The sequence below is a fragment of the Hippopotamus amphibius genome, chromosome 1 (genome assembly GCF_030028045.1).
Source record: "Hippopotamus amphibius kiboko isolate mHipAmp2 chromosome 1, mHipAmp2.hap2, whole genome shotgun sequence".
In the NCBI taxonomy this organism is placed as follows: Eukaryota; Metazoa; Chordata; class Mammalia; order Artiodactyla; family Hippopotamidae; genus Hippopotamus; species Hippopotamus amphibius.
In genome coordinates this window covers 92,409,440-92,435,839 of record NC_080186.1, presented here as the reverse complement: position 1 = coordinate 92,435,839, position 26,400 = coordinate 92,409,440, and positions in this window count along the sequence as shown.

Sequence of the window (26,400 nt, the reverse complement as noted above, 5' to 3'; positions counted from 1 at the left end):
AGGATTATTACGAGCCGAAGGCACTTGAGAAAAGAATTCTAGGAAAAACTCTGTCCATCCCACATCTGCCTGAAAGCAGAACATAAATTCTCCTTGTGAAAGTTTAGCCTCTTTCCCTGCTTTCAGTACCAAGAAGGGGATGACAACTTTATCACCAGAAGTTAGACAGCATCTAGGAAGAGTCTACACAAACAAACCTTACCAACTAGCCCTGCTCTACCATTACTTTCCCCATGTATTTGCCTTTCCATGTTTGCCACCCTAGGAGCTCAAAGTCCTCTTCCTCTGTCTTGTCACTTCTCTAGAAAATTATTGTTCTTTCTTAAATGCTTATAACGCATTTCTTAATATGCTTAAACTGCTATGTAAGCCCCAAGTTCGAACCACTTCTCTGAGTGTGTGCTTTTCCCACACGAATGCACATTGCACATGTTAATAAACTTGTGCTTGTTATTCTCTTTTAATCCATCTTTGTCCATTTAGCTTACAGGATTCTAGCCAGGAAACGTAGGAAGGTACAGGGAACAAATTTTTCCTCCCCTACAGCTTGAAGGGAGATCAGTAAAGTAATGGAAAGAAAGTATTGTAAAATATTTTAAAATAAATGGAACAGAGATGTATAATGTGAATTTAATCATGAGGAAACATCAGACAAATAAAAACAGAGAGAACTTGTACAAAATAACTGGCCAGTGCTATTTAGAAATATTAAGTTCATAGACAAAACTGGACTGAGACATGTTCCAGAATAAGGGAAACTAAGAAGACATGACAATTAAACAACTTTACACACAGAAAAAAGGCATTAGAGAGACAAATCAAAAAATCTGCATATGATCTACAGACTACTTAATAGTTTCATATCAATGCTATCTTCCTGGTTTTGATCACTGTATTCTTGTTAAACAAGATGCTGTCCAGGGGAGCACGGTGAAGGGCATACGGGAACTCTTTGAACTAATTTTGCAACTTTTCAATAGATACGAAACTATCTCAGAATTAAAAGTTATATAAATAAAATTTAAAAGATAAAATTATATAAATAAACACACAGCATAAATACTTATGACATTTGCAGTTGTGTACCTCTATAGGTAGTTTCTTTCTTGTAACTAGGTTAAATAAATGAGGAACTGGACTTTATTTAGCAAAAACATTCTGCCTATTGATATAAACTTTATTCCTGGTGTCTCAAACTTTCACAGAATTCCAAACCAATAGTGGGTGTAACTAACGGGTTTTCCATACTCAGATGGTTTAAAGTACATCCCACACAAAACACAAGTAAATATATACTAAAGATTTTTCATTCATACTTTCATTTTCAGTAAAATTCTTAATGGCATTCATTATATAAAAGAATGAAAAACTAATCATGAGACTTTCTAAAGGAAGACAAAAATAAAACAAAAATATTTGACTTATATTTCTTCATTTCCCATAAAATAAATTCTAAACCTTATATGAATAGTAGATTAGAAAAAACTGAGATTAAAGGTTAAGAATCTGTGGCCTGGAGAGAAAAGATGGCGGCAAAGTAGAGAGACATGGAGTGCATCCCTCTCCACAGATGCATTGGGAATGCACGGAAGGACACAGTAATTCCCACAGAGAACCAGCTGAACACCAGCAGACGGCCTCGGACACCAGAAAGGGCTGCGGGGAGCCCGACATAGCCGGTAGGGAGGCATCTACGATGGCTCAAGGAGGGTGAAGCGGCGGAGCTGTGGCAGACGGGAGGGAGTGAGAAACATACAGAGGGTCCGCAGCGCAGCACAGCTCAGCGTTCCCGGACCGAGACATCGATCCGCGGCTGAACGGAGGGTCCAGGAGCGGGAGCGTGGGAACCGGAGAGCTGGTTCAGGGTGAGAAACATTGCTGCCGGTGGGGTGACGGACCGAGAGGACAGGAGGGAGGAGGTCCACGGAGAGGAGTGCCCGTCCCTGAGAGCTGCCCGGCCATGAAGGTGGCTGGAGGCTGCAGGCTCACGGGCGGGGGGGGGAGGAGCCGCGAGCGTAGCCTCTCCCTCTCTTTCAGTGCCTCTGCAACAGGCAGTGGAGAGACGCCCTGCGGGCCACCTAAGGCACTCAGGGATAACAAGCACCCTCAGGCGCTTGGGTGGGGCTAGATTAAAACCCCTTGCAATGCCAGCAGCAGGGAGGCTGCCAAGAGAAAAAAAAAAAAAAAAAAACAGCAGCATCAAAAAGAAAAAAACCCCGAGAGAGGCCCAACTCTAAGACTTTCTCTTTACGCCTGGGCCACCAGCGCCCTCTGCAACAGGCACCTCCAAGCCTGACTGAAACAACAGTGCGCCACTGCTCACTCACTCCCAGGAGAAGGAGCCACTATTGTACCCTCTCCCTCCCCACACACCGATGCTTACAGACAAACAATAAAGGAACCTCTGCTGGTCACAGAATAATGCAAAAAAAAACCGAAGGCAAGGAGAAGGACACTTACAGCTGAGAGGTTAAGGAAACAGAAATAGTAATATCAATACCTATTGAACTGGTCCATTCTGGGATCAGTTCTGGATTTATTTTTTTTCCTCTTTCTCTCTCTCTCTCTTTTTTTTTTTTTATTTATTAAATATGATCTTAGCCCTAAGGGATCTACAAGTTTTATAACATAATTTTTTAATGATATTTTTTATTCTTTTTTTTGCCTTTTTATATACTTCTATATCTAGCTAAGTTTTTGGTAGTACGGACAAAATATCTCTCATACTTTCCTTTCATCCCTATCTTTTATACATTTCTATCCCTTTCTTTTTATTTGCATATTTCCAACCACATTATGCTCTTCTGTTCCCCTTTCTTCCAGCCTTTTTAAGTTTATTTTATCTTATACTTATAAGCAACACTATCGGTCTGCTCAGACTCCTTGCTCTATTCTCCAGATGACGCGCTGCCTTGGTATTTAATATTAGGCTTTTGTCTTTATCTTAATTCTTAGTACAGTTGTCTAATTACATTCTGAGAATCTCCATTCTCTCTGGTGGTACTCCAGCTCTTTTCTATATTTGATCCTAGCTTACAAAATCTCCCTGGATTGATGTTTGTATGTGTAGGGTATTATTTGTTGTTTGTTTGCTTTTGCTTTTGTCTCTGATTTGTTCTGTTTCAGTTGTCAATTTCTGTTGGGTTTCTCTTTGAATATCTGATAGCACACTGGGGTTCTGTCAGGTCTTTCTAGAGCCTTATGTCCTAATGGATTCAGTAATCGTGTGTCTTATACATGTATGTGTTTCCTAGACTTAATATTCTTTTAATCCAATACTTGGACATTAGTCTGAGGCTTGGACAGTCTTCCATAAACACCTCTATCGCCAGGACAAGCAACCCAAAAGTTTGGACAACCATGAGGAAACAAAGAAACACCATGCAGGCAAAGGAGCAGGAAAAAAAACCCACAAGACCAAATAAATGAAGAGGAAATAGGAAAAATGCCTGAAAAAGAATTTAGAGTAATGATAGTAAAAATGATACAAAATCTCGATAACAAAATAGAGAAAGTACAAGAAACAGTTCATAAGAACTCAGAAAAACAAACAGCAATGGATAACAAAATAAGTGAAATTAAAAATACTCTAGATGCTATAACCAGCAGAATGACTGAGGCAGAAGAATGAATAAGTGAGTTGGAAGATAGAATGGGGGAAATAACTGCCACAGAGCAGGAAAAAGAAAAAAGAATAAAAAGAATAGAAGACAGTCTCAGAGACCTCAGTGATAATCTTAAATGTACCAACATTCGAATAATAGGCATCCCAGAAGAAGAAGAAAAAACGAAAGGGTCTGAGAAAATATTTGAAGAGGTTAGAGTGGAAAAATTCCCCAACATGGGAAAGGAAATAATTAACCAAGTCCAAGAAGCACAGAGAGTCCCATACAGAATAAACCCAAGGAGAAAAACACCAAGACACATATTAATCAAACTAACGACAATTCAACACAAAGAAAAAATATTAAAAGCAGCAAGAGAAAAGCAACAAACAACATATAAGGGAAAACCCATCAGGATAACAGCTGACCTTTCTACAGAAACTCTGCAGGCCAGAAGGGAATGGCAGGATATACTGAAAGTCCTGAAAGAGAGAAACCTACAGCCAGGAATACTCTACCCAGCAAGAATCTCATTCAGATTTGAGGGAGAAATCAAAAGCTTTCCAGACAAGCAAAAGTTAAGAGAATTCAGCACCACCAAACCAGCCTTACAACAAGTGCTAAAGGAACTTCTCTAAGTAGGAAACACAAGAAAAGGAAAACACCTACAAATACAAACCCAAAACAATTAAGAAAATGGTAACTGGAACACACATGTCAATAATCACTTTAAATGTAAATGGATTAAATGCTCCAACCAAAAGACACACTGGCTGAATGGATACAAAAACAAGACCCTTCTATATGCTGCCTACAAGAAACCCACTTCAGACCAAGGGATACATATAGACTGAAAGGAAAGGGATGGAAAAAGATATTCCATGCAAATGGAAGTCAAAAGAAAGCTGGAGTAGCAATACTCATATCAGACAAATTAGACTTGAAAGTAAAGACTATTAAAAGAGACAAGGAAGGACACTACATAATGATCAAGGGATCCATTCAAGAAGAACATATCACAATGGTAAATATCTATGCCCCCAATATAGGAGCACCTCAATACATAAGGCAAATGCTAACAGCTATAAAAGGGGACATCGACAGTAACACAATTATAGTGGGAGACTTGAACACCCCACTTACATCAATGGACAGATCATCCAAACAGAAAATAAATAAAGACACACAAGCTTTAAATGACACATTAGACCATCTCGACTTAATTGATATTTATAGGACATTCCATCCAAAAACGACAGACTACACTTTCTTCTCAAGTGCACACGGAACATTTTCCAGGATAGATCACATCATGGGTCACAAATCAAACCTCAGCAAATTCAAGAAAGTTGAAATCATATCAAGCATCTTCTCAGACCACAATGCCATGAGACTAGATATCAATTACAGGAAAAAAACTGCAAAAAATAAAAACACATGGAGGCTAAACAATTCACTCTTAAACAACCAAGGAATCACTACAGAAATCAAAGAGGAAATCAAGAAATATCTAGAAACAAATGACAACGAAAACACAACAACCCAAAACCTATGGGATGCAGCAAAAGTAGTTCTAAGAGAGAAGTTTTTAGCAATACAGTCCTACCTTAAGAAACAAGAAAATGATCGAATAAACAACCTAACCTTACACCTAAAACTACTAGAGAAAGAAGAACAAAGAAACCCCAAAGTGAGCAGAAGGAAAGAAATCATAAAGATCAGAGCAGAAATAAATGAAAAAGAAAGGAAAGAAACCATAAGAAAAATAAATAAAACTAGAAGCTGGTTCTTTGAGAAGATTAACAAAAACGATAAACCATTAGCCAGACTCATCAAGAAAAAAAGGGAGAAGATGCAAATCAACAGAATTAGAAATGAAAAAGGAGAAGTAACAACAGACACCTCAGAAATACAAAACATCATGAGAGACTACTACAAGCAACTATATGCCAATCAATTGGATAACCTGGAAGAAATGGATACATTCTTAGAAAAATACAATCTTCCAAGACTGAACCAGGAAGAACTAGAAACCATGAACAGACCAATCACAAGTACGGAAATTGAGGCAGTGATTAAAAATCTCCCAACACACAAAAGCCCAGGACCAGATGGGTTCACGGGCGAATTCTATCAAACATTTCGAGAAGAGTTAACACCTATCCTTCTCAAACTCTTCCAAAATATTGCAGAAGGCGGAGCACTCCCAAACTCATTCTACGAGGCCACCATCACCCTGATACCAAAACCAGGCAAAGATGTCACAAAAAAGGAAAATTACAGACCAATATCACTGATGAATATAGATGCAAAAATGCTCAACAAAATACTAGCTAACAGACTGCAACAGCACATTAAAAAAATCATACACCATGATGAAGTGGGGTTTATCCCTGGGATGCAAGGATTCTTCAATATACACAAATCAATCAACATGGTACATCATATCAACAAATTGAAGGATAAAATCCATATGATCATTTCAATAGATGCAGAAAAAGCTTTTGACAAAGTTCAACATCCATTTATGATCAAAGCTCTCCAGAAAATGGGCATAGAAGGAAATTACCTCAACATAATAAAAGCCATATATGACAAACAAAAAGCCAACATCATTCTCAATGGGGAAAAACTGGAAGAATTCCCTCTAAGAACAGGAACAAGACAAGGGTGTCCACTCTCACCACTATTATTCAACATAGTTTTGGAAGTTTTAGCCACAGCAATCAGAGAAGAAAAAGAAATCAAAGGAATCCAAATTGGAAAAGAAGAAGTAAAATTGTCACTCTTTGCAGATGACATGATATTATATAAAGAAAACCCGAAAGACTCTACCAGAAAACTGCTAGCACTAATTGATGAGTTTAGTAAAGTAGCAGGATACAAAATTAATGCACAGACATCTCTTGCATTCCTATACACTAACAACGGAAGAGCAGAAAGAGAAATTAAGGAAACGCTCCCATTCACCATTGCAACCAAAAGAATCAAATACCTAGGAATAAACTTGCCTAAGGAGGCAAAAGATCTGTATGCAGAAAACTTTAAGACATTGATGAAAGAAATCAAAGACGATACAAACAGATGGAGAGACATACATGTTCCTGGATTGGAAGAATCAACATCGTGAAAATGATTGTACTACCCAAAGCAATTTACAGATTCAATGCAGTCCCGATCAAATTACCAATGGCATTTTTCACAGAACTAGAGCAAGAAATCTTAGGATTTGTATGGAAATGCAAAAGACCCCGAATAGCCAAAGCAATCTTGAGAAGGAAAAATGGAGTTGGTGGAATCAGGCTTCCTGACTTCAAACTATACTACAAGGCCATAGTGATCAAAACAGTATGGTACTGGCACAAAAATAGAAAGGACGATCAATGGAATAGAATAGAGAACTCAGAAGTAAGCCCAAATACATATGGGCACCTTATCTTTGACAAAGGAGGCACGAGTATACAATGGAAAAAAGACAGCCTCTTCAATAAGTGGTGCTGGGAAAATTGTACAGCATCATGTAAAAGAATGAAATTAGAACACTTCCTAACACCATACACAAAAATAAACTCCAAATGGATTAAAGACCTACATGTAAGGCCAGACACTATCAAACTCCTAGAGGAAAACATAGGCAGAACACTCTATGACATCCATCAAAGCAAGATCCTTTTGGACCCACCTCCTAGAATCAGGGACATAAAATCAAGAATAAACGAATGGGACCTCATGAAACTTAAAAGCTTTTGCACAGCAAAAGAAACCATAAACAAGACTAAAAGGCAGCCCTCAGAATGGGAAAAAATAATTGCCTATGAAACAACGGACAAAGGATTAACCTCCAAAATATACAAGCAGCTCATGAAGCTTAATGCCAAAAAAGCAAATAACCCAATCCACAAATGGGCAGAAGACCTAAATAGACATCTCTCCAAAGAAGACATAAAGATGGCCAACAAACACATGAAAAGATGCTCAACATCACTCATCATCAGAGAAATGCAAGTCAAAGCCACAATGAGGTATCACCTCACACCAGTCAGAATGGCCATCATCACAAAGTCTGGAAACCACAAATGTTGGAGAGGGTGTGTAGAAAAGGGAACTCTCCTGCACTGTTGGTGGGAAGGTAAGTTGGTACAGCCACTATGGAAAACAATTTGGAGGTTCCTTAAAAAACTACAAATAGAACGACCATATGATCCAGTCATCCCACTCCTGGGCATATACCCAAAGAAAACCATAATCCCAAAAGAAACTTGTACCATCATGTTTATCACAGCACTATGTACAACAGCCAGGACATGGAAGCAACCTAAATGCCCATCAACAAATGAATGGATACAGAAGATGTGGCATATATATACAATGGAATATTACTCATCTATAAAAAGGGATGAGATGGAGCTACATGTCATGAGGTGGATAGAACTACAGTCTGTCATACAGAGTGAAGTAAGTCAGAAAGAGAAGGACAAATATTGTATGCTAACTCACATATAAGGAATCTAAAAATGGTACTGATGAACTCAGTGACAAGAATAAGGATGCAGATACAGAGAATGGACTGGAGAACTCGAGGTATGGGAGGGGGCGGGGGGTGATGGGGAAACTGAGACGAAGAGAGAGAGTAGCACAGACATATATATACTACCAACTGTAAAATAGTCAGTGGGAAGTTGTTGTATAACAAGGGGAGTCCAACTCGAGGATGGAAGTTGCCTTAGAGGACTGGGGCAGGGAGGGTGGGGGGGACTCGAGGAGGGGGAGTCAAGGAAGGGAGGGAATATGGGGATATGTGTATAAAAACAGATGATTGAATCTGGTGTACCCCCCAAAAAAATAAAAAAAAATAAAAAAATAAAAAAAAGAATCTGTGGACTGACAGAAGATCTGAAGAAGCCTGAACCAAAGCAGTTGCTTTGAGGATAAAACAATGGAACAAATAAGGGAGATATTTAGGGTGTAAAATTTATGAAAATCGTGTTTTCCTTAGAATGGAAGGACGAAGAGTAAGTTTTTCTACTCCTCACTTTATTTAGGGCAATTTGCTCTAATTCATTCTGATATCATCAGTTAAATTCTGTGACTTTTTTTTTCTACTTTTGTTTTAGTTTACAAAGTATCTCGGGCATTAAAAATCAGTATTTAGTTCACAAGTTAGTCAATAAAAAGTTCATCTTCACCCAGGGATCGTCTCCCCTCTTGAAGGTTCCTCCCTTTCTCCTTTACCTGGGGTCAAGGGAAGCTGGCAACATTATGTAAGGGAAGGGTCAATGTGCACGTGGGTCCTGGTCCTTCTCTGTTGATTAACATCATCGACTTTTCTTGTTATCTTCTGTGATAGGGAGGACCTCTAATCATTTATTAAAAATCTACAGATAGTCTGGTGTAGATCACGTTTGACATAAATCCCTCTATGTTGAAAATACCCCTGGGAAAATCAGCTTCACGTACTTTCTGAGCTATCTGTCAGGGTTATGTTGTCATTCCTGTAATGGCCCCATTTCTTTGTCCCATGCAGGTATAGTCTCTGGGAAGCAGACAGATCCACTCTCAAGTAACTTCTGCGCCTTCAGGGTTGAGAAATTTATGGTAACCTACATCATGTAATTTGAAGACTTAAACAAACTGGGGGACAAGTAGAGACTGCAACCTGCCCTCTTCCATCTATCCACACCCTCTGCCAGCTCTCTCCTGTTATCTTCCCCCTTGTATATGGAGACTACCTTTCACTGAATGCCCCTAGGAAGGGAAAGTTAGCTGCTCTTTCCTGTTCCTTGGATACAAAGTTATGCAGTGGGAAAACCTTCTCATTTTCCACACAGCACTCTGTCTAAAGAATGAGCCTTCTTTTATGTGTAGTGAATTCCTACTTTGCATTTTATTCTCCTGTGTACAAAAAAGAGCTAGAATAAAGTGGCATGGTTCAATTAATATTAAGTGAAACTAATTTATCACTCTGGATAGTAATAGAGTATTGAGGTAAAATGACAGCATTGGTTCCCCTGTGTATATTTGAAAAGAATTGTAGATTTATCAGAAGATGACTTCCTCTTTTCACAACTTTTCATCATTCTCTTCATTGGTATTCTGACTGGATTCCCTTATCCTTTCTTCTCACACAATAATATGAAACGATCAAGGGAAATCCTTTTCTTTCAGGCTCAATATCCTACTCCAACTTGCTACAACTGAAATTTAAGTGTGACAACGTGCCAGTATCATGGAGATGGGGCAGGACTGCCAATGGTTAACCACCCACTAGTAGGTTTATCTGGCAGGTGTTTGTTTTCTCAAATGCTGAGTTTTATTTATTTTTGACTCATTGAGCCTGAAATGCTTAGAGACACTTCAGGGAACTTAGCTCCCTGCTGTTCAAATGGCAGGGCTCAGTAAATGAGATCCTTAGGTAGATGTAGCACATGCTGCTTTAGATTGCATGATTACATTTTAAAACGTTTCCAAAAAAAAAAAAATTTAAAAAAAAGTCACAGGACTAGGCTTTCAAATGAAAATGAGTATCAGTCATTCACAGGAGGACTTAATAATTTGTGGACCGTTATCATAAAGATATTTGGGATCCTTAACTCTTTCACTTTTTTTTTCCTAAAGTATAGTTGATTTACAGTGTTGTGTTAAAACCCTTTCACTTTTTAATACTTAATGTCTTAATCCTTTGCTAATATCACCACATTTGGGTGTGTTAAGACATACTGATTTATTCAGAATTAATGAAACCAATTAGATATCATGAAACAATTTATATTTGATGTTTGATGGTATACAAATATGACCTCCTTGAGAATAACTGAATCAGTAAGCATGTTTTAGTGCTGCTTAAATTAAAAAAGAAAAAGGTTAAATAAATAACTACAATTAACAGAAATATAAGCATTTATGACATGTTATGGCACAGAAATAGGAAATTATATCATAGAATCCAAATGGAAACATTTCCTTAACAAAAATCAGAAAAGTACCTGAAAAACATTTTTTAAAATATAGGTCATCTTGTTTCATTGAGAGAAGAGGCAGAATGATGTCTTTACTTGGAGAAAGAAGTAAAATCGTATGAATCACTTTATGTCTTAATTTTTTTTTTAAACCAGCATTGATATGGTAAAGCTGACATTCAATCAATCACATACAGGCTTCCCTGGTAGCACAGTGGTTAAGAATCAGCCTGCCAATGCAGGGGACATGGGTTCAATCCCTGGTCCAGGAAGATCCCACATGCCACGGAGCAACTAAGCCTGTGCGCCACAACTACTGAGCCCACGCTCTGCAACTACTGAAGCTTGTGCACCTAGAGCCCATGCTCTGCAACAAGAGAAGCCACTGCAATGAGAAGCCCAAGCACAGCAACGAAGAGGGGCCCCCGCGCCCAGCAACAAAGACCCAATACAGCCAATAAATAAAAACAAATTAATTAATTTAAAAAAATAAAATAAACCACATGCATTCAAAGTGTTTGATGCTAAGGTGTATGTATATACCCATGAAACTATCGCCACAATAAAAATGCTGAACATGAATGTCACTCCGTATTTTTTCTCATGCCTGAGGTAATCATTTCTTCCCTCACATCTCCATCCCTCCTGCCATATCCCCAGGAAACCATTAATTTTCCTATCACTATACCACAGTTTGCATTTCCTAGGATTTTATGTAAATAGAATCACACAGTCTGTACTTTTTTGTCTGGATTCCATCATTCAGCATCATTATATTTCACATACTCAACAGAAGTGTTTGAGCCCCCCTCTCCAAAAATTATTATGGTCAGTCTTTTAAATTTTAGCCATTCAAGTAGGTATGTTACCAAATCTCATTGTGGTTTTAATTTGTATTAATATTTCCCTAATGACTAGTACCGTTGAACCTTTTTCATGTGCTTATTTGCCATCTGAATATATATCTTTGATAAAATATCTTCAAATCATTTGCCCATTTTAAGTTGGATTACTTTTTTTCTTATTATTGGGTTTTGAAAGTCCTTTATATACTCAGGATACAAGTCTTTTATTAGACAAATGATTAGCACTTTTTTTATAGTCTGGCTTATCTCTCATTCTCATAACAGCATCTATTCAAGAACAGGAGGTTTTAATTTTGATGAAGTCTGATTTTTTAATTTGTTATTTACCTAATTCAATCTAAGTTCACAACGGTTGTTTCTATGTCTCTTCAAAAGTTTTAGAATTTTAGATTTTACATTATGTTCTATGTTCCATTTTGAGTTAAAAAATTGCATATGGTTGGAGACAGAGAACAAAGTTTATTTTATATCATATTTTGCAAAAGTATATCTATTGGAACAGTATCTGCCTTATACTTGGTAAATTGAGATGATTCACATCTAATGTAATTATCAATATGATTAAGTATAAATCTATCATCTTATTGTTTCTTTTCTAGCTATCCTAGCTCTTCTTCTCTTTTTCCTTTTATGGTTTCCTTTTGGGGGAGATTAACTGAATAAATTGTATATAATTCCATTCTCTGGCTTAGTAGCTGTAACTTTTCATTTTGTTATTTTAGTGATTGCTTTATGATTTATACATCTTTATCTTATAATTTATCTTCAAGGGATATTGTAACACTTAGCCTATAGTTCAATAAATTTATACTAGTATACTTGCACATCTCCCCACTGAAATTTTGTGGTCATGTCATACATTTCACACAATATATTGTTATTATCTGTGTTTAACTAGTTGATTACCTTTTAAAGACATTTAAATAGTGAGAAAATCTCATATAACTTACCAATAAAGTCATCATTTCTGATTCTAAGAGTAGATTCATATTCCCACCTAGTATCAGTTTACATATTCCTAAAGGATTTTTGTTTAACATCTTAAAGTATGGGTCTGTTCATGATGTATTGGTTCAACTTTTTAAAGTCTGAAAAAGTCATTTTTCTGCCTTCTTTTTGAAAGACTTTTTTCCCAGAATAAAATTTTATGTTGACAATTTTTTTCCCAATATTTTAAAGAGGTTGTTCCCTTTTCCTTTGCTTGCCTAGTTTCCAGTGGTAAATGTGTTGTCATCTCTGTCTTTGTTTCTTTGTGTTTTTGTCTTTGGATGCTTTTAACATCTCTATCACAGACTTTGGATCATTTCATTATAATGTGCCTTGGTATAATTTTCTTAATATTTCCCTTTTGTTTGAGGTTTGGCTTTCTTGAGCTCTATGTTTATAGTTTTATCATATTTGTGATATTTCCAGCTATATTACTTTTAAAATATGCTTATTCTCCCATAATGATTAGGCATTGTAGGATGTTAAGAAACCATATCATTTAATTAAGAGTTCCACTGGCTTGGCAAGAAGTATAAGATATAATAGTTAAACAATATATCTCTTAATTGACTACAAGAAGAAAAGGTGTATTGAATGTACTGGTGAAGAATACAGTGAAGTAAATTAGAGAAATAAAGTAGCTCTGATTATGCTAAAGTTCAAACTCTCTATTTACGATAGAGGCCATTTAAAATATGTATACTAAACCATAACTGACTTAAGACACTCAAAAAGAATCCTAGTGATTCATGGGAAATAGTTGGTAAAAGAGAAATAATGAAGATCCGTCTGAGCAGGAAGATAAAAAGGATAAAAAATTTTATGGCATACTTAACTCTTACCTTTCTCTTATCATACACATGATCCAATCCATCAAGAAACTCTTTTGAGCCTGCCTTAAATATAACTAGATTTCAACCACTTGGAATCTCAAGTTTCAAAAATTATCTCCCTGCTTCTGCCCTTACCTCTGTCAGTCTCTTCTAAGTACAGCAGCTAGACTTGTCATTTTTAAATATGAAGCCAGGTACTACGTACTTCTACTCAACACACAACTCACTTAGTGTTAAAGTCAACATTTTTACAATGGCCTACAAGACAGACCTACAAAGCACACTGTGGATCTGGTTCTCCATTACCTCTTTGACTTCACATTTCTCAGCTCTCCTCCTCACTTTCTGCACACCTACCTCTGATACATCCTCTACCTAAAATATATAACCTTAACATCACTTACATATAATACATCCTTGCCCAAATTTCCCCTTTTCAATAGACCTATGCTGCTATTCTATTTAAAAATTCCTGAATAATTCTCCATTGTTTCTATAGACTATGTAAACATGCAACTTTCTAATATACTGCAACATATATTTCTCGACCAGGAAAAGGATTCTTTTTTCTGTTTTGTTCATTGATATTTTCTTAGAGTAGGCATTCAATAAACAGACAAATAAAGAATAGAGTCTCCTAGGATGCCTAGTTGTCAAAAGGGCTTTCCATCTTATAATGCTTTCAAACATGCTTTTTGCCTGTCATCAGAAAAAAAATTAATTTTAGTAAAGAAAAATGAAACAGAATGATAAAAAGAGAAAAACATACAGTTCTTTAGAACTACGAGAAAATAGATTAAATCTAAGAAATAGTAGTATTATAAGATAAAAGAAAAATAATGTACAGAAAGTTAATAATGGAATTTTAACAAAAGTTGATATATATGATGAATTTAATATTCAGTATAAAATATACACAAATAGATCAGTTGCCGCAGTCCAGCGGGGAACCTGAGGCCCAAGCAGACCACAGGAACCCTGGAGCAACTGGGTAGGACCAGGGGGAAGTCAGGGGGGCAGGGAAGGGGAAGCCAGATGGGACCAGTGCCCCTGGGGGGTGGCTGGGTGAGGGGGGAGGTTCCCGTCTGGAGAGACCATTGGGGGCTGGGGAGATGGGGGAACCACAACTGGGTTTCTCCCACCCAGGAGGCCAGGAGGCCTGATGAGCTCCCCAGCTTGGGAGCCTGCTGGGCTCCCCAGTGGGATCCTCCACCCTCCAAGGCCCCCACTGGGCTGCCTGGGTCCTGGGGGTGTGGGAAGGAGAGAGGAGGGGCAAGGAGGTGGAGAGGTGGACAGGTGGGGGTGGGGGATTTGAGATTGGAGGATGGGGAGGCAAGAGGGCGTTTTGCCTGCCCTCTTGGCCAGGGAGGCCGACTGGGTTCCTGGGCCTGGTCCTTCACTTTCCAGGTCCCCCTCTGGCATGAGGGTCCTGGGGGCATGGGCGGAGAGTGGGGAGGGAGAGAGGCAGACAGTAGCGGTGGGAAGGGATCTCTCCAGGTTAGAAGAATAGGGGTGGTGCCACTGGGTATTTCTTCTGGTCAGGTCCTCCACCTTCCAAGGCTCCTCCTGGTCATTGGTCCTAGAAGTACAGGAGGGAAGTGGTGGGGGGGAAAGAAGAGAGGCAGAAGTGGGGAGGGACCCTCTGGGATCAGAGGATCGGGGGAGGAGCGGAAGGCATTTCCAATGCCCACTGGCCTGGGAAGCCTGCTGGGCGCCCAGGCTTGTTCTCCAACTTTCCAAGGTCCCCTCCCAGATGCGTTGGTCCTGGGGACGTTGGCGCATGGCAGGGGAAGAGGAAGAGAGGCAGACTGGTGGTGGGATGTTTCAGGAGCAGAGGACCAGGGGAGGTGAGGAGGACCTTTCCCCTGCCCATTTGGGCCCAGTGGACCTGCTGGGCTCCCGAGTCTGGTCCCTCGCTCTCTCTGGCTGAGTGGGTCATACAGGCATGGGAGGGAGGAGAGGAGAAGAGGAAGAGAGGCAGAGAGCAGTGGGGGGGACCTTGCAGGACTGGAGGATCATGGGAGATGCTGCAGGAAATCTCCCTACCCACTTGGCACCATAAGGCCTGTTGTGCCCCTAGGCCTGGTCTTCAGTCCCCCAGGGGCCCATCTAGGTCTCACTGGTCCTAGGGGTGTAGAAGAAAAGCAGGGGAGAAGAGGAGAGGTGGGCAGGGGAGGAGGCCTTCTGGGATTGGAAGATCAAGGGAAGCGGAGAAGGTATTTCCCCTGCCCACTAGCTCTGGGAAGCCTGCTAGGCTCATAGACCTGGTCTTTCATACTCCAGGGCCCCCTCCAGCTGCTTGGGACCTAGGAGAGTGGGGGGCAGGGGAGATGAAGAGAGGCAGACAGGGACCCTACGAGACTGGGAGATCTGGAGAAGTGCCACAGGCATTAGCCTAGCCCAGTTGGCCCTGGGAAGCCTGTTGGGCATCAGAGTCTGGTCTCTTGCCTTCCAGTGCCCACTGCAGCTGTGAGGTTCCTAGCAGAATAGGAGAGAGGGGGTGAGGAAGAAGAAAACCCAAGGGGGAGGGACCCTCCAAGACTAGGGGAGGTGCCTAGCATTTCTCGCACCAACTTGGGCCCAGGGAAGCATTCCTGGGCCCCTCTGCTTCATAGGGCCTAAACCCCATTCCCCACCACCCCCAGGGCCTTTTCTAAGCATAGGCCCTGCCCATTGCCTAACCTCTCCACGGACCCCCCACCCCAACTCTTGTCTAAGCCAGGACCCCACAGCCAAGGTCTTTTCTGGCATTTTTTTTTCTTTTTCTTTTTTTTTCTTCCCACCTCCTCACTTAGGCTATTGCAGTTGATTTACCTTCCAGTTGTTGCTCCAGCTTTTTTTTAAAAATTTTTTTTCTAACACATCTGTTAGTCTCCTATTATTGTATTTTTTATCTTGCTATTGTTCTGCTGTTCTCCTACATTTTTAAAAAAAAATTTTTCATTTGCCTGCTCCACATGGCTTGTGGGATCTTGATTCACAAGCCCAGGTCAGGCCTGAGCTCCTGAGGTGGGAGCTCTAAGTCCAAAACATTGGACTAACAGGGAAACCCAGTTCCCAGGGAATATTCATCAAAGTGAGGTCTCCCAGAGGTTCTCACCTCAGCACCAAGACCCAGCTATAACTCAACAGCCTACAAACTCCAGTGATTGAAACCTGAGGCCAAACACCCAGTGGGACAGGAACACAATCTCCACCCATCCAAAGTGGGGAGAAAATGAGACAACAAAAAAAATATGTCACAGATGAAGGAACAAGGTAAAAATACACAAGACCAAATAAATGAAGAGGAAATAGGAAAAGTGCCTGAAAAAGAATTCAGAGTAATGATAGTAAAGATGATCCAAAATCTCAATACAAAATACAGAAAACACAAGAAACAGTTAATAAGGACTCAGAAGAACTAAAGAGCAAACAAACAGTAAAAGATAACAAAATAACCAAAATTAAAAATATTCTAGATGCTATAAACAGTAGAATAACTGAGGCAGAAGAACAAATAAGTGAGTTGGAAGACAGAATGGGAGAAATAACTGCCACAGAGCAGGAAAAAGAAAAAAGATTAAAAGAATGGAAGACAGTCTCAGAGACCTTGGTGACAACATTAAGCATACCAACACTTGAATCACAGGCATCCCAGAAGAAGAATAAAAAAAGAAAGGGTCTGAGAAAATACTTGAAGAGGTTATAGTGGAAAATTTCCCCAATATGGAAAAGGAAATAACTAATCAAGTCCAAGAAGCGCAGAGAGTCCAATACAGAATAAACCCAAGGAGAAATACACCAAGGCACATATTAATCAAACTAATGACAATTAAACACAAAGAAAAATATTAAAAGCATCAAGAGAAAAGCAACAAACAACATATAAGGGAAAACCCATAAAGATAACAGCTGATCTTTCTGCAGAAACTCTACAGGCCAGAAGGGAGTGGCAGGATATACTGAAAGTCCTGAGAGAGAAAAACCTACAGCCAAGAATACTCTACCCAGCAAGAATCTCATTCAGATTTGATGGAGAAATCAAAAGCCTTGCAGACAAGCAAAAATTAAGAGAATTCAGCAAAACCAAACCAGTCCTACAACAATTGCTAAAGGAATTTTTCTAAGAAGGAAACACAAGAGAAATAAAAGAACTACAAAAACAAACCCAAAACAATTAAGAAAATGGTAATAGGAACATACATGTCAATAATCACCTTAAATGTAAATGGATTAAATGCTCCAACCAAAAGACACAAACTGATTGAATGGATAAAAAAAACAAGACCCTTACATATGCTGTCTACAAGAAACCCACTTCAGACCAAGGGACACATATAGAATGAAAGTAAGGGGATGGAAAAAGATATTCCATGCAAATGGAAGTCAATGCTAACAGCCATAAAAGGGGAAATCAACAGTAACACAATAATCATAGGGGACTTTAACACCCCACTTACATCAATGGACAGATCATCCAAACAGAAAATAAATAAGGACACACAAGCTTTAAATGGCACATTATACCATCTCAACTTAATTGATATTTATAAAACATTCCATCTAAAACCTAGAGAATACACTTTCTTCACAAGTGCACACGGAACATTTTCCAGGAGAGATCACATCTTGGGTCACAAATCAAGCCTTGGTAAATTCAAGAAAATTGAAATCATATCAAGTATTTTCTCTGACCACAACACCATAAGACTAGATATCAATTACCTGAAAAAAACTGTAAAAAATACAAACACAGGGAGACTAAACAATACGCTATTAAACAACCAAGAAATCACTAGAGAAATCAAAGAGAAAATCAAAAAATATCTAGAAAAAAACGACAATGAAAACACAATGACCCAAAACCTATGGGATGCAGCAACAGCAGTTCTAAGAGGGACATTTATAGCAATACAGTCCTACCTCATGAAACAAGAAAAATATCAAATAAACAACCTAACCTTACACCTAAAACAGTTAGAGAAAGAAGAACGAAAAAAACCCAAAGGGAGCAGAAGGAAATAAATCATAAAGATCAGATCAGAAATAAATGAAAAAGAAATGAAGGAAACAATAGCAAAGATCAATAAAACTAAAAGCTGGTTCTTTGAGAAGATAAAATTGATAAATCATTAGCCAAACTTATCAGGATTAAAAGGGAGAAGTCGCAAATCAACAGAATTAGAAATGAAAAAGGAGAAGTAACAACTGATACGGCAGAAATACAAAAGATCATGAGAGACTACTGCAAGCAACTATATGCCAATAAATTGGATAACCTGGAAGAAATGGATACATTCTTAGATGAGTACAATTCTCCAAGACGGAACCAGGAAGAACTAGAAAGCATGAACAGACCAATCACAAGTACGGAAATTGAGGCAGTGATTAAAAATCTCCCAACACACAAAAGCCCAGGGCCAGATGGATTCACAGGCAAATTCTGTCAAACATTTAGAGAAGAGCTAACACCTATCCTTCTCAAACTCTTCCAAAGTATAGCTGAAGGAGGAACACTCCCAAACTCATTCTATGAGGCCAGCATCACCCTGATACCAAAACCAGGCAAAGATGTCCCCAAAAAAGAAAATTACAGGCAAATATCACTGATGAATAGAGAGGCAAAAATCCTCAACAAAATACTAGCTAACAGACTCCAACAGCACATTAAAAAGATCATACACCATGATCAAATGGGGTTTATCCCTGGGATGCAAGGATTCTTCAATATACGCAAATCAATCAACATGATACACCATACTAACAAACTGAAGGATAAAAACGATATGATCATCTCAATAGACGTGGAAAAAGCTTTTCACAAAATTCAACATCCATTTACGACACAAACTCTCCAGCACATGGGCATAGAAGGAAATTACGTCAACCTAATAAAAGCCATATATGACAAACAAAAAGCCAACATCATTCTCAATGGTGAAAAACTGAAAGGATTACCTCTTAGAACAAGAACAAGATAAGGGTGTCCACTCTCACCATTATTATTCAACAGAGCTTTGGAAGTTTTAGCCACAGCAATCAGAGAAGAAAAAGAAATCAAAGGAATCCAAATTGGAAAAGAAGAAGTAAAACTGTCACTCTTTGCAGATAACATGATATTATACATAGAAAACGCTAAAGATTCCACCAGAAAACTGCTAGCACTAATTGATGAATTTAGTAAAGTAGCAGGATATAAAATTAATGCACAGAAGTCTCTTGCATTCCCATACACTAACAATGAAAGAGCAGAAAGAGAAATTAAGGAAACTCTCCCATTCACCATTGCAACAAAAAGAATAAAATACCTAGGAATAAACCTGCCTAAGGAGGCAAAAGATCTGTATGCAGAAAACGATAAGACACTGATGAAAGAAATCAAAGACAATACAAACAGATGGAGAGACATACCATGTTCTTGGATTGGAAAAATCAATATTGTGAAAATGACTATCTTATCCAAAGGAATTTACAGATTCAATGCAATCCCTATCAAAATACCAATAGCATTTTTCACAGAACTAGAACAAGAAATCTTACGATTTGTATGGAAACAGAAAAGACCCCAAATAGCCAAAGCAACCTTGAGAAGGAAAGACAGAGTTGGTAGAATTAGGCCTCCTGACTTCAAACTATACTATAAGGCCACAGTGATTAAGACAGTATGGTACTGGCACAAAAGTAGAAAGGAAGATCAATGGAATAGAATAGAGAACTCAGAGGTAAACCCAAGCACATATGGGCACTTTATCTTTGACAAAGGAGGCACGAATATACAATGGAAAAAAGACAGCCTCTTCAATAAGTGGTGCTGGCAAAATTGGACAGCTACATGTAAAAGAATGAAATTAGAACACTTCCTAACACCATATACAAAAATAAACCCAAAATGGATTAAAGACCTAAATGTAAGGCCAGACACTATAAAACTCCTAGCAGAAAACCTAGGCAGAACACTCTATGACATACATTAAAGCAAAATCCTTTTGGACCCATCGCCTAGAATCATGGAAATAAAATCAAGAATAAACAAATGGGACCTCATGAAACTTAAAAGCTTTTGCACAGTGAAAGAAACCATAAACAAGACAAGAAGGCAACCCTCAGAATGGGAAAAAATAGTTGCCAATGAAACAATGGACAGAGGATTAACCTCCAAAATATACAAGCAGCTCATGCAGCTTCATACCAGAAAAGCAAATAACCCAATCCACAAATGGGCAGAAGACCTAAATAGACATTTCTCCAAAGAAGACATACAGATGGCCAACAATCACATGAAAAGATGCTCAACATCACTCATCATCAGAGAAATGCAGGTCAAAGCCTCAACGAGGTATCACCTCACACTGATCTGAATGGCCATCATCACAAAATCTGGAAACAACAAATGTTGGAGAGGGTGTGTAGAAAAGGGAACTCTCCTGCACTGTTGGTGGGAATGTAAGTTGGTACAGCCACTATGGAAAACAGTTTGGAGGTTCCTTAAAAAACTACAAATAGAACTACCATATGATCCAGTAATCCCACTCCTGGGCATATACCCAAAGAAAACCATAATCCCAAAAGAAATATGTACCATAATGTTTATTGCAGCACTATTTACAATAGCCAGGACATGGAAGCAACCTAAATGTCCATCAACAAATGAATGGATAAAGAATATGTGGCATATATATACAATGGAATATTACTCAGCCATAAAAAGGAATAAAATTGAACTATATGTAATGAGGTGGATAGACCTAGAGACTGTCATACAGAGCGAAGTAAGCCAGAAAGAGAAAAACAAATACCGTACGCTAACTCATATATATAGAATCTGAAGAAGTGGTACTGATGAACCCAGTGACAGGGCAAGAGTGGAGATGAAGATGTAGAGAATGGACTTGAGGATACGGGGCTGGGGTGGGGGGTGAAGGGGAAGCTGGGATGAAGTGAGAGAGTAGCATAGACATATATATACACTACCAACTGTAAAACAGATAGCTAGTGGGAAGCTGCTGTATAACAAACAGAGATCAACTCGATGATGGGTGATCCTTTAGAGGGCCAGGACAGGGAGGGTGGGAGGGATTCGCGGGAGGGAGGGGATATGGGGATATATCTATAAATACAGCTGATTCATTTTGGTGTACCTCAAAAACTGGTACAAGCATGTAAAGCAATTATATTCCAATAAAGAGCCTAAAAAATATAAAATATACAAAAGGTGTAGAAAATAAAGATATGAGTATAAAAGGTAAACCTAAAATCTGAAAATAAAATTTATTAGCACAAAGAGACTAAGTGTACTAATAGCTTAAAAGTATACAAAAATAAAGAAATCTAAAATAAATTATTAAAATTAAGGATTTCATGCAACAATAAGTCAAAATAAAATTATTTGAGTTTAATAAAAGCCCAGATTTTGGAGTCAGAGAGATTGCATTAAATACAAGGATTTTAAGTCCCCAACCAATAGACCTAATTTTTTGAGCCTTGAGTTTTCACATGCAAAATAGAGATATAAATTTCTAACTCAGAGATTGTCAGAATTAAGTAAGAGAATTTATCTTATGAATGTAGCACAGGACATGGCAGATAGCAAGTTGTCAGTGAATGATATCTACATTTACAGTGAGGGGTGGATTCTAGATGACAATACTTATATTTTGACATAAAGAAATCATGAAAGTATGTTAACATGTTAAACCATATGAATAGTATATGTAAGATTATGCAACAGTATATGTACACATAATTTAAAGCTTGAAAATAAAAGTTAAATATTAGCAACCAGAGACTAGGACTGCTAAAACCTTAAAGGTATATAAAAATAAAGAACAGTAAAATGGTACCACATCTTATTGCCTGTGCTAAGGTAACATTATCAGCTGCCAAGAGATGATCTAATATCAATACTCAATTTTAGCACTTTTTTTTCCCTAATAATAGAGAACATTATTCATGCCTCCAGTCAGCTCCTCCCCATCGACACACGTGCCCTCATTTTGAATTCACTGCCCTGTCCTATTGCTTGAGCAGCCCTTTATTTCTTTCCTTTAAATATCTATATTTGGTTGGCCATTACAGATCATTTCCTAGGAGGACCATTATTGCCTCCAGCAATCCCCTAGTAGTTCTTAGCCTTGTCTTCAAATTAGAATTGCCTAGGGAGTTTTAAACAATCAATCAGACAAATAAACAAACAAAACAAACAAGCCACAGATTGCCATGCTGCATCACAGGTCAACTGCATCAGAATCTCTATGAATGGACTCCAGGCAATGTTATGTCTCATAACTTCTCAGATGATTTCAACATGCACCGAGATCTGCTTTGTGTTATGTATGGACACTGTAGATGGCCAAATCTACATTTGACTGTAGATTAGGTTAACTATTAACTGTTTTCCTCTCAGGATATCTTCATCCAAATTTGTACACAGTTTCTATTTTTTTAGAGTATGCCGGAAAATAATACTGCACAGCTCAATTCAACCCTCAAAAAGACCAGCAGAGCAAATCTAATCTATTACCCATGGGGTCTGTTTCTTCCTCAAACAGGCAGTCAGCCATCACAAAATAGCTTCAAAATAGGATGCTTTTATTGATCTCTAAATTCCTGTGCCTATATTCCTATGACTTTCATTGCATGATTTCAAGTCATAATTTTATTCAAAACTCTTAACATATGAATTCAATACATGAAAGAAAAAATATTTCAGTGGGCTATGTGAGGAGACTTTAAAAAAATTTTGGGAGGGAGGAAAAGTTTCCTTACGGATATTTATGTAAGTCATAGGAAATATAGCAAAACAGCTATTTGCTGAACCACTCAATTCCTAACACTTGATATTTATGTCCATACGCATGTATATGTGAAGCTTTAAATTAAATAGGACAAATACTAATCTAACCACAGCTGTAGAGAATCAGGAACAGTAATTTCGCTGGATGATTTCAACATTTTAAAAAGCTCAACTATTTTTTCAAGCATAATTTCTCAACACAGAATAATACAGAGCCGAACAGTTTTTAAATAGCAGTGGAAGAGTCTGGACTCACCTTCTGCAAGATTAACCTTCTGAATCTTGATATCCCAATTTCAACTCACAGCCCTTCCTAAGGTTACCATAAGGGACACCTGTAGCTTCATAGAACAAAGACTAAGAGCCCGAGCCTTCATATAGTGATAATTTAGTCTTGTCTTCATAGTAAATCATTTGGGGTTTCTTAAGAAGGATACTTGGGCACCACCATAGATTAATTAAACAAGAAAATGAGAAACAATGGGACCAACCTGTCGGCATTTAATGCTCATTTTCTTGCTGTTTAGCTTATTTTTGAAGCTACTTCTGTTATTCAAATGTGCAGCCAGAACAAAGTCATTTGAAATGGTTAAGTTACAGTGAACAAGGCAAGTATTCCAAAATATACCTTTTTTTACATGAGCAACTCACACAAGTGCTTGCCCAAGTTATTGGGAGGATTTAGATGTTGAAAGAGACCATCTCAATATTTTCTTAACGGAGGGCAAGGAAACATAAATAAATTCCCATAATTACAGCCCTGCTAGCCTGAATACATAAAGCTGAAATCATCTTTTCCAGAAGATTGATGGTAAAAGTAGAAGCAATTATCAAGAAAAGGTCAGTAACACTGAGCAGCTCTCAACAGCACTGCTAGAAAAGCCAACTTGATTTAATTCTCATAACTATTGGAAAGGTTGGCTGGTGAGCATAGGGTTACAAGATATATGCTGTAGATTTGTTCAAAAGATTAAGGTATGACAGATATTGCTTTAACTAGGGTTCACAGACAAGTAATAAAAATATTACTTTAAAATACTTCAAGTTTACAGTTAAAAGGAAGACAAAAGCTAACATGCCAACTAAGTAACCCATCCCATGTACTCTATGTTCTTGTCTAAGAATAAGTCTCTAGAAAAAATTATTTCAAAGTAAGTAAAGAAGCTGCTTCAGGAACCAAATATTTAGGTTTAATGTGTTCTGAGTATGTGTGCAATTTATTCAAACTTGAATGCTGTCCTTTACATTTTACAACTTTGATCTGCAACCACTACACATTCCATTACACATTTAAAGATTTTTGCTGTATTATATGTGAGGATTTTAGGACAGGATTATGAGTAGCTTACAAAACTTATTAAGTAAGGGACTATGGCTCCAAGGTTGACCTCTCTGATGATAGCTTTACAAAGAACACTTGATCTATGAATCTTATCTATATTGGCTATTACAAACACTGGGTCACAGACCAAAATAGCATGAATACAATTCCTGGATAAACTCATTAATTGCAAACAATTTATTCATGGGTTGGGACAAGCAGAATCTACATAATTTTTTTCCTAGCAGACAACCACAGAAATTTTATTTCACTCAAAGGAATATCCATTGCCCTCATTTAAAAGCTATTTACTTAAGTATTATAACTATCTAGTTCAATGCATTTTTAATCTAAATATGCCCATGTATTCAGCATTCAGATCAAGGACACATTACTTACAACCAGAAACCCTGCTCATACCCTCTTTTAATACCACACGTGCCCCCCCAACATTCTCAAAAATAATGATTATACTAATATTTAAAATTATGGACTAGTCTGTTTTTTGTGAGTTACAGAAATTGAATTGTATGAGATGTTTTGTGTTTTGCTTCTTTTACTTAATGTACATTAAGTGTGTGAGTCATAATTACTGACTATAATTGTAGGTTTTAAATTCTCATTGTTATATAATATTCTATGAATATTATTTCATGAATTACCACAAAAATATTTTACTATATTTATCTTACTGTCAATGAATATTGAATCTTTTTAAAGATAAGTCAAATCAGTAATGAGGAAATTCAGTATTATAATAAATCAGTATTGATATTGCCAAGTTGTTAGTGATTTTAAACTAGCTAAGAAGTACTACTGGGTGTTGGATCTCTGTAAGGCTTCTAATGCAGAGCCTATATTAAAAGTTAGTAAAGGACTTCCCTGGTGGTGCAGTGGATAAGAATCTGCCAGCCAATGCAGGGGACACAGGTTCAATCCCTGGTCCGGGAAGATTCCACATGCCACGGAGCAACTAAGCCCATGTGCCACAACTACTGAGCCTGTGGTCTAGAGCCCATGAGCCACAACTACTGAGCCTGCATGCTGCAACTACTGAAGCTCACACACCTAGAGCCCATGCTCTGCAACAAGAGAAGCCACTGCAATGAGAAGCCTGCATACCACAACTAAGAGTGTCCTCCGCTCGTCACAGCTAGAGAAAGCCCACATGCAGCAGTGAAGACCCAACACAGCCAAAAGTAAATAATCTTTTTTTAAAAAGTCAGTAATAAAATACAGAATAATTAGTCAGTGTTGAAGAAATATTAATTAATTAAATGTGTATATATTAGAAAAGATGGTTGAGAGGGACCAAATATAGAGATGTGTAAATCAGAATTTACAAGAATATGCATTCGAGATGTATCTGAGAAGATAGTGGCATATAGAATAAAGGTAGACAAAAATTTAGCACAATATAAACAGATGACTGAAGTAAGTGCTCTACTGAGAGAAGAAAATTATCCTGTTCATTCTTGCTATGAGTAAAAAGGATATTTGGTTTGACAGAATGACAGTTGTGAACCTTGGGCCAAGTATGTCATGTTGAATCATCAGGTAGGAGCTTTGGGTGTTCAACAAAAATTAAAACACATGAACAAGTATAGAGTTTTGGTAGGTAGGTTAAGGCTGAGATCTACAAATTGGAAAGACAGGAAGTATGTGTTAGTGTAAGAAGACTGGAGATTTTTGTGACCATTTGTCAAACTAAGATGTGGAAGAAATGGTGGAGAAATTCAGAATATACTAACTAGAACTGGAATTTATAGAACAATTCAAATACAATGTCAGAGGAAAGAGAAATATCAAGTCAGATTGGCAGTTAAGATCAGGCACTAGGGAATAAGCATAGGATAGAGCTTCCAGGATAGTAAGAAGTGATCACATTACAGTTTAACTAGAGGCATACGGCGCTTGATTCTAGAATAGTCTTTCTTTTTCTACTTTGGATTTTAGATGCCTTCCTAGAGTGAGGACACAAGGTCAAGGGATTTTGACATATAACTTATTTGATCCATCAAATCTGAACAAGGTAGCTGATTTTGGCAGAAAGCTGA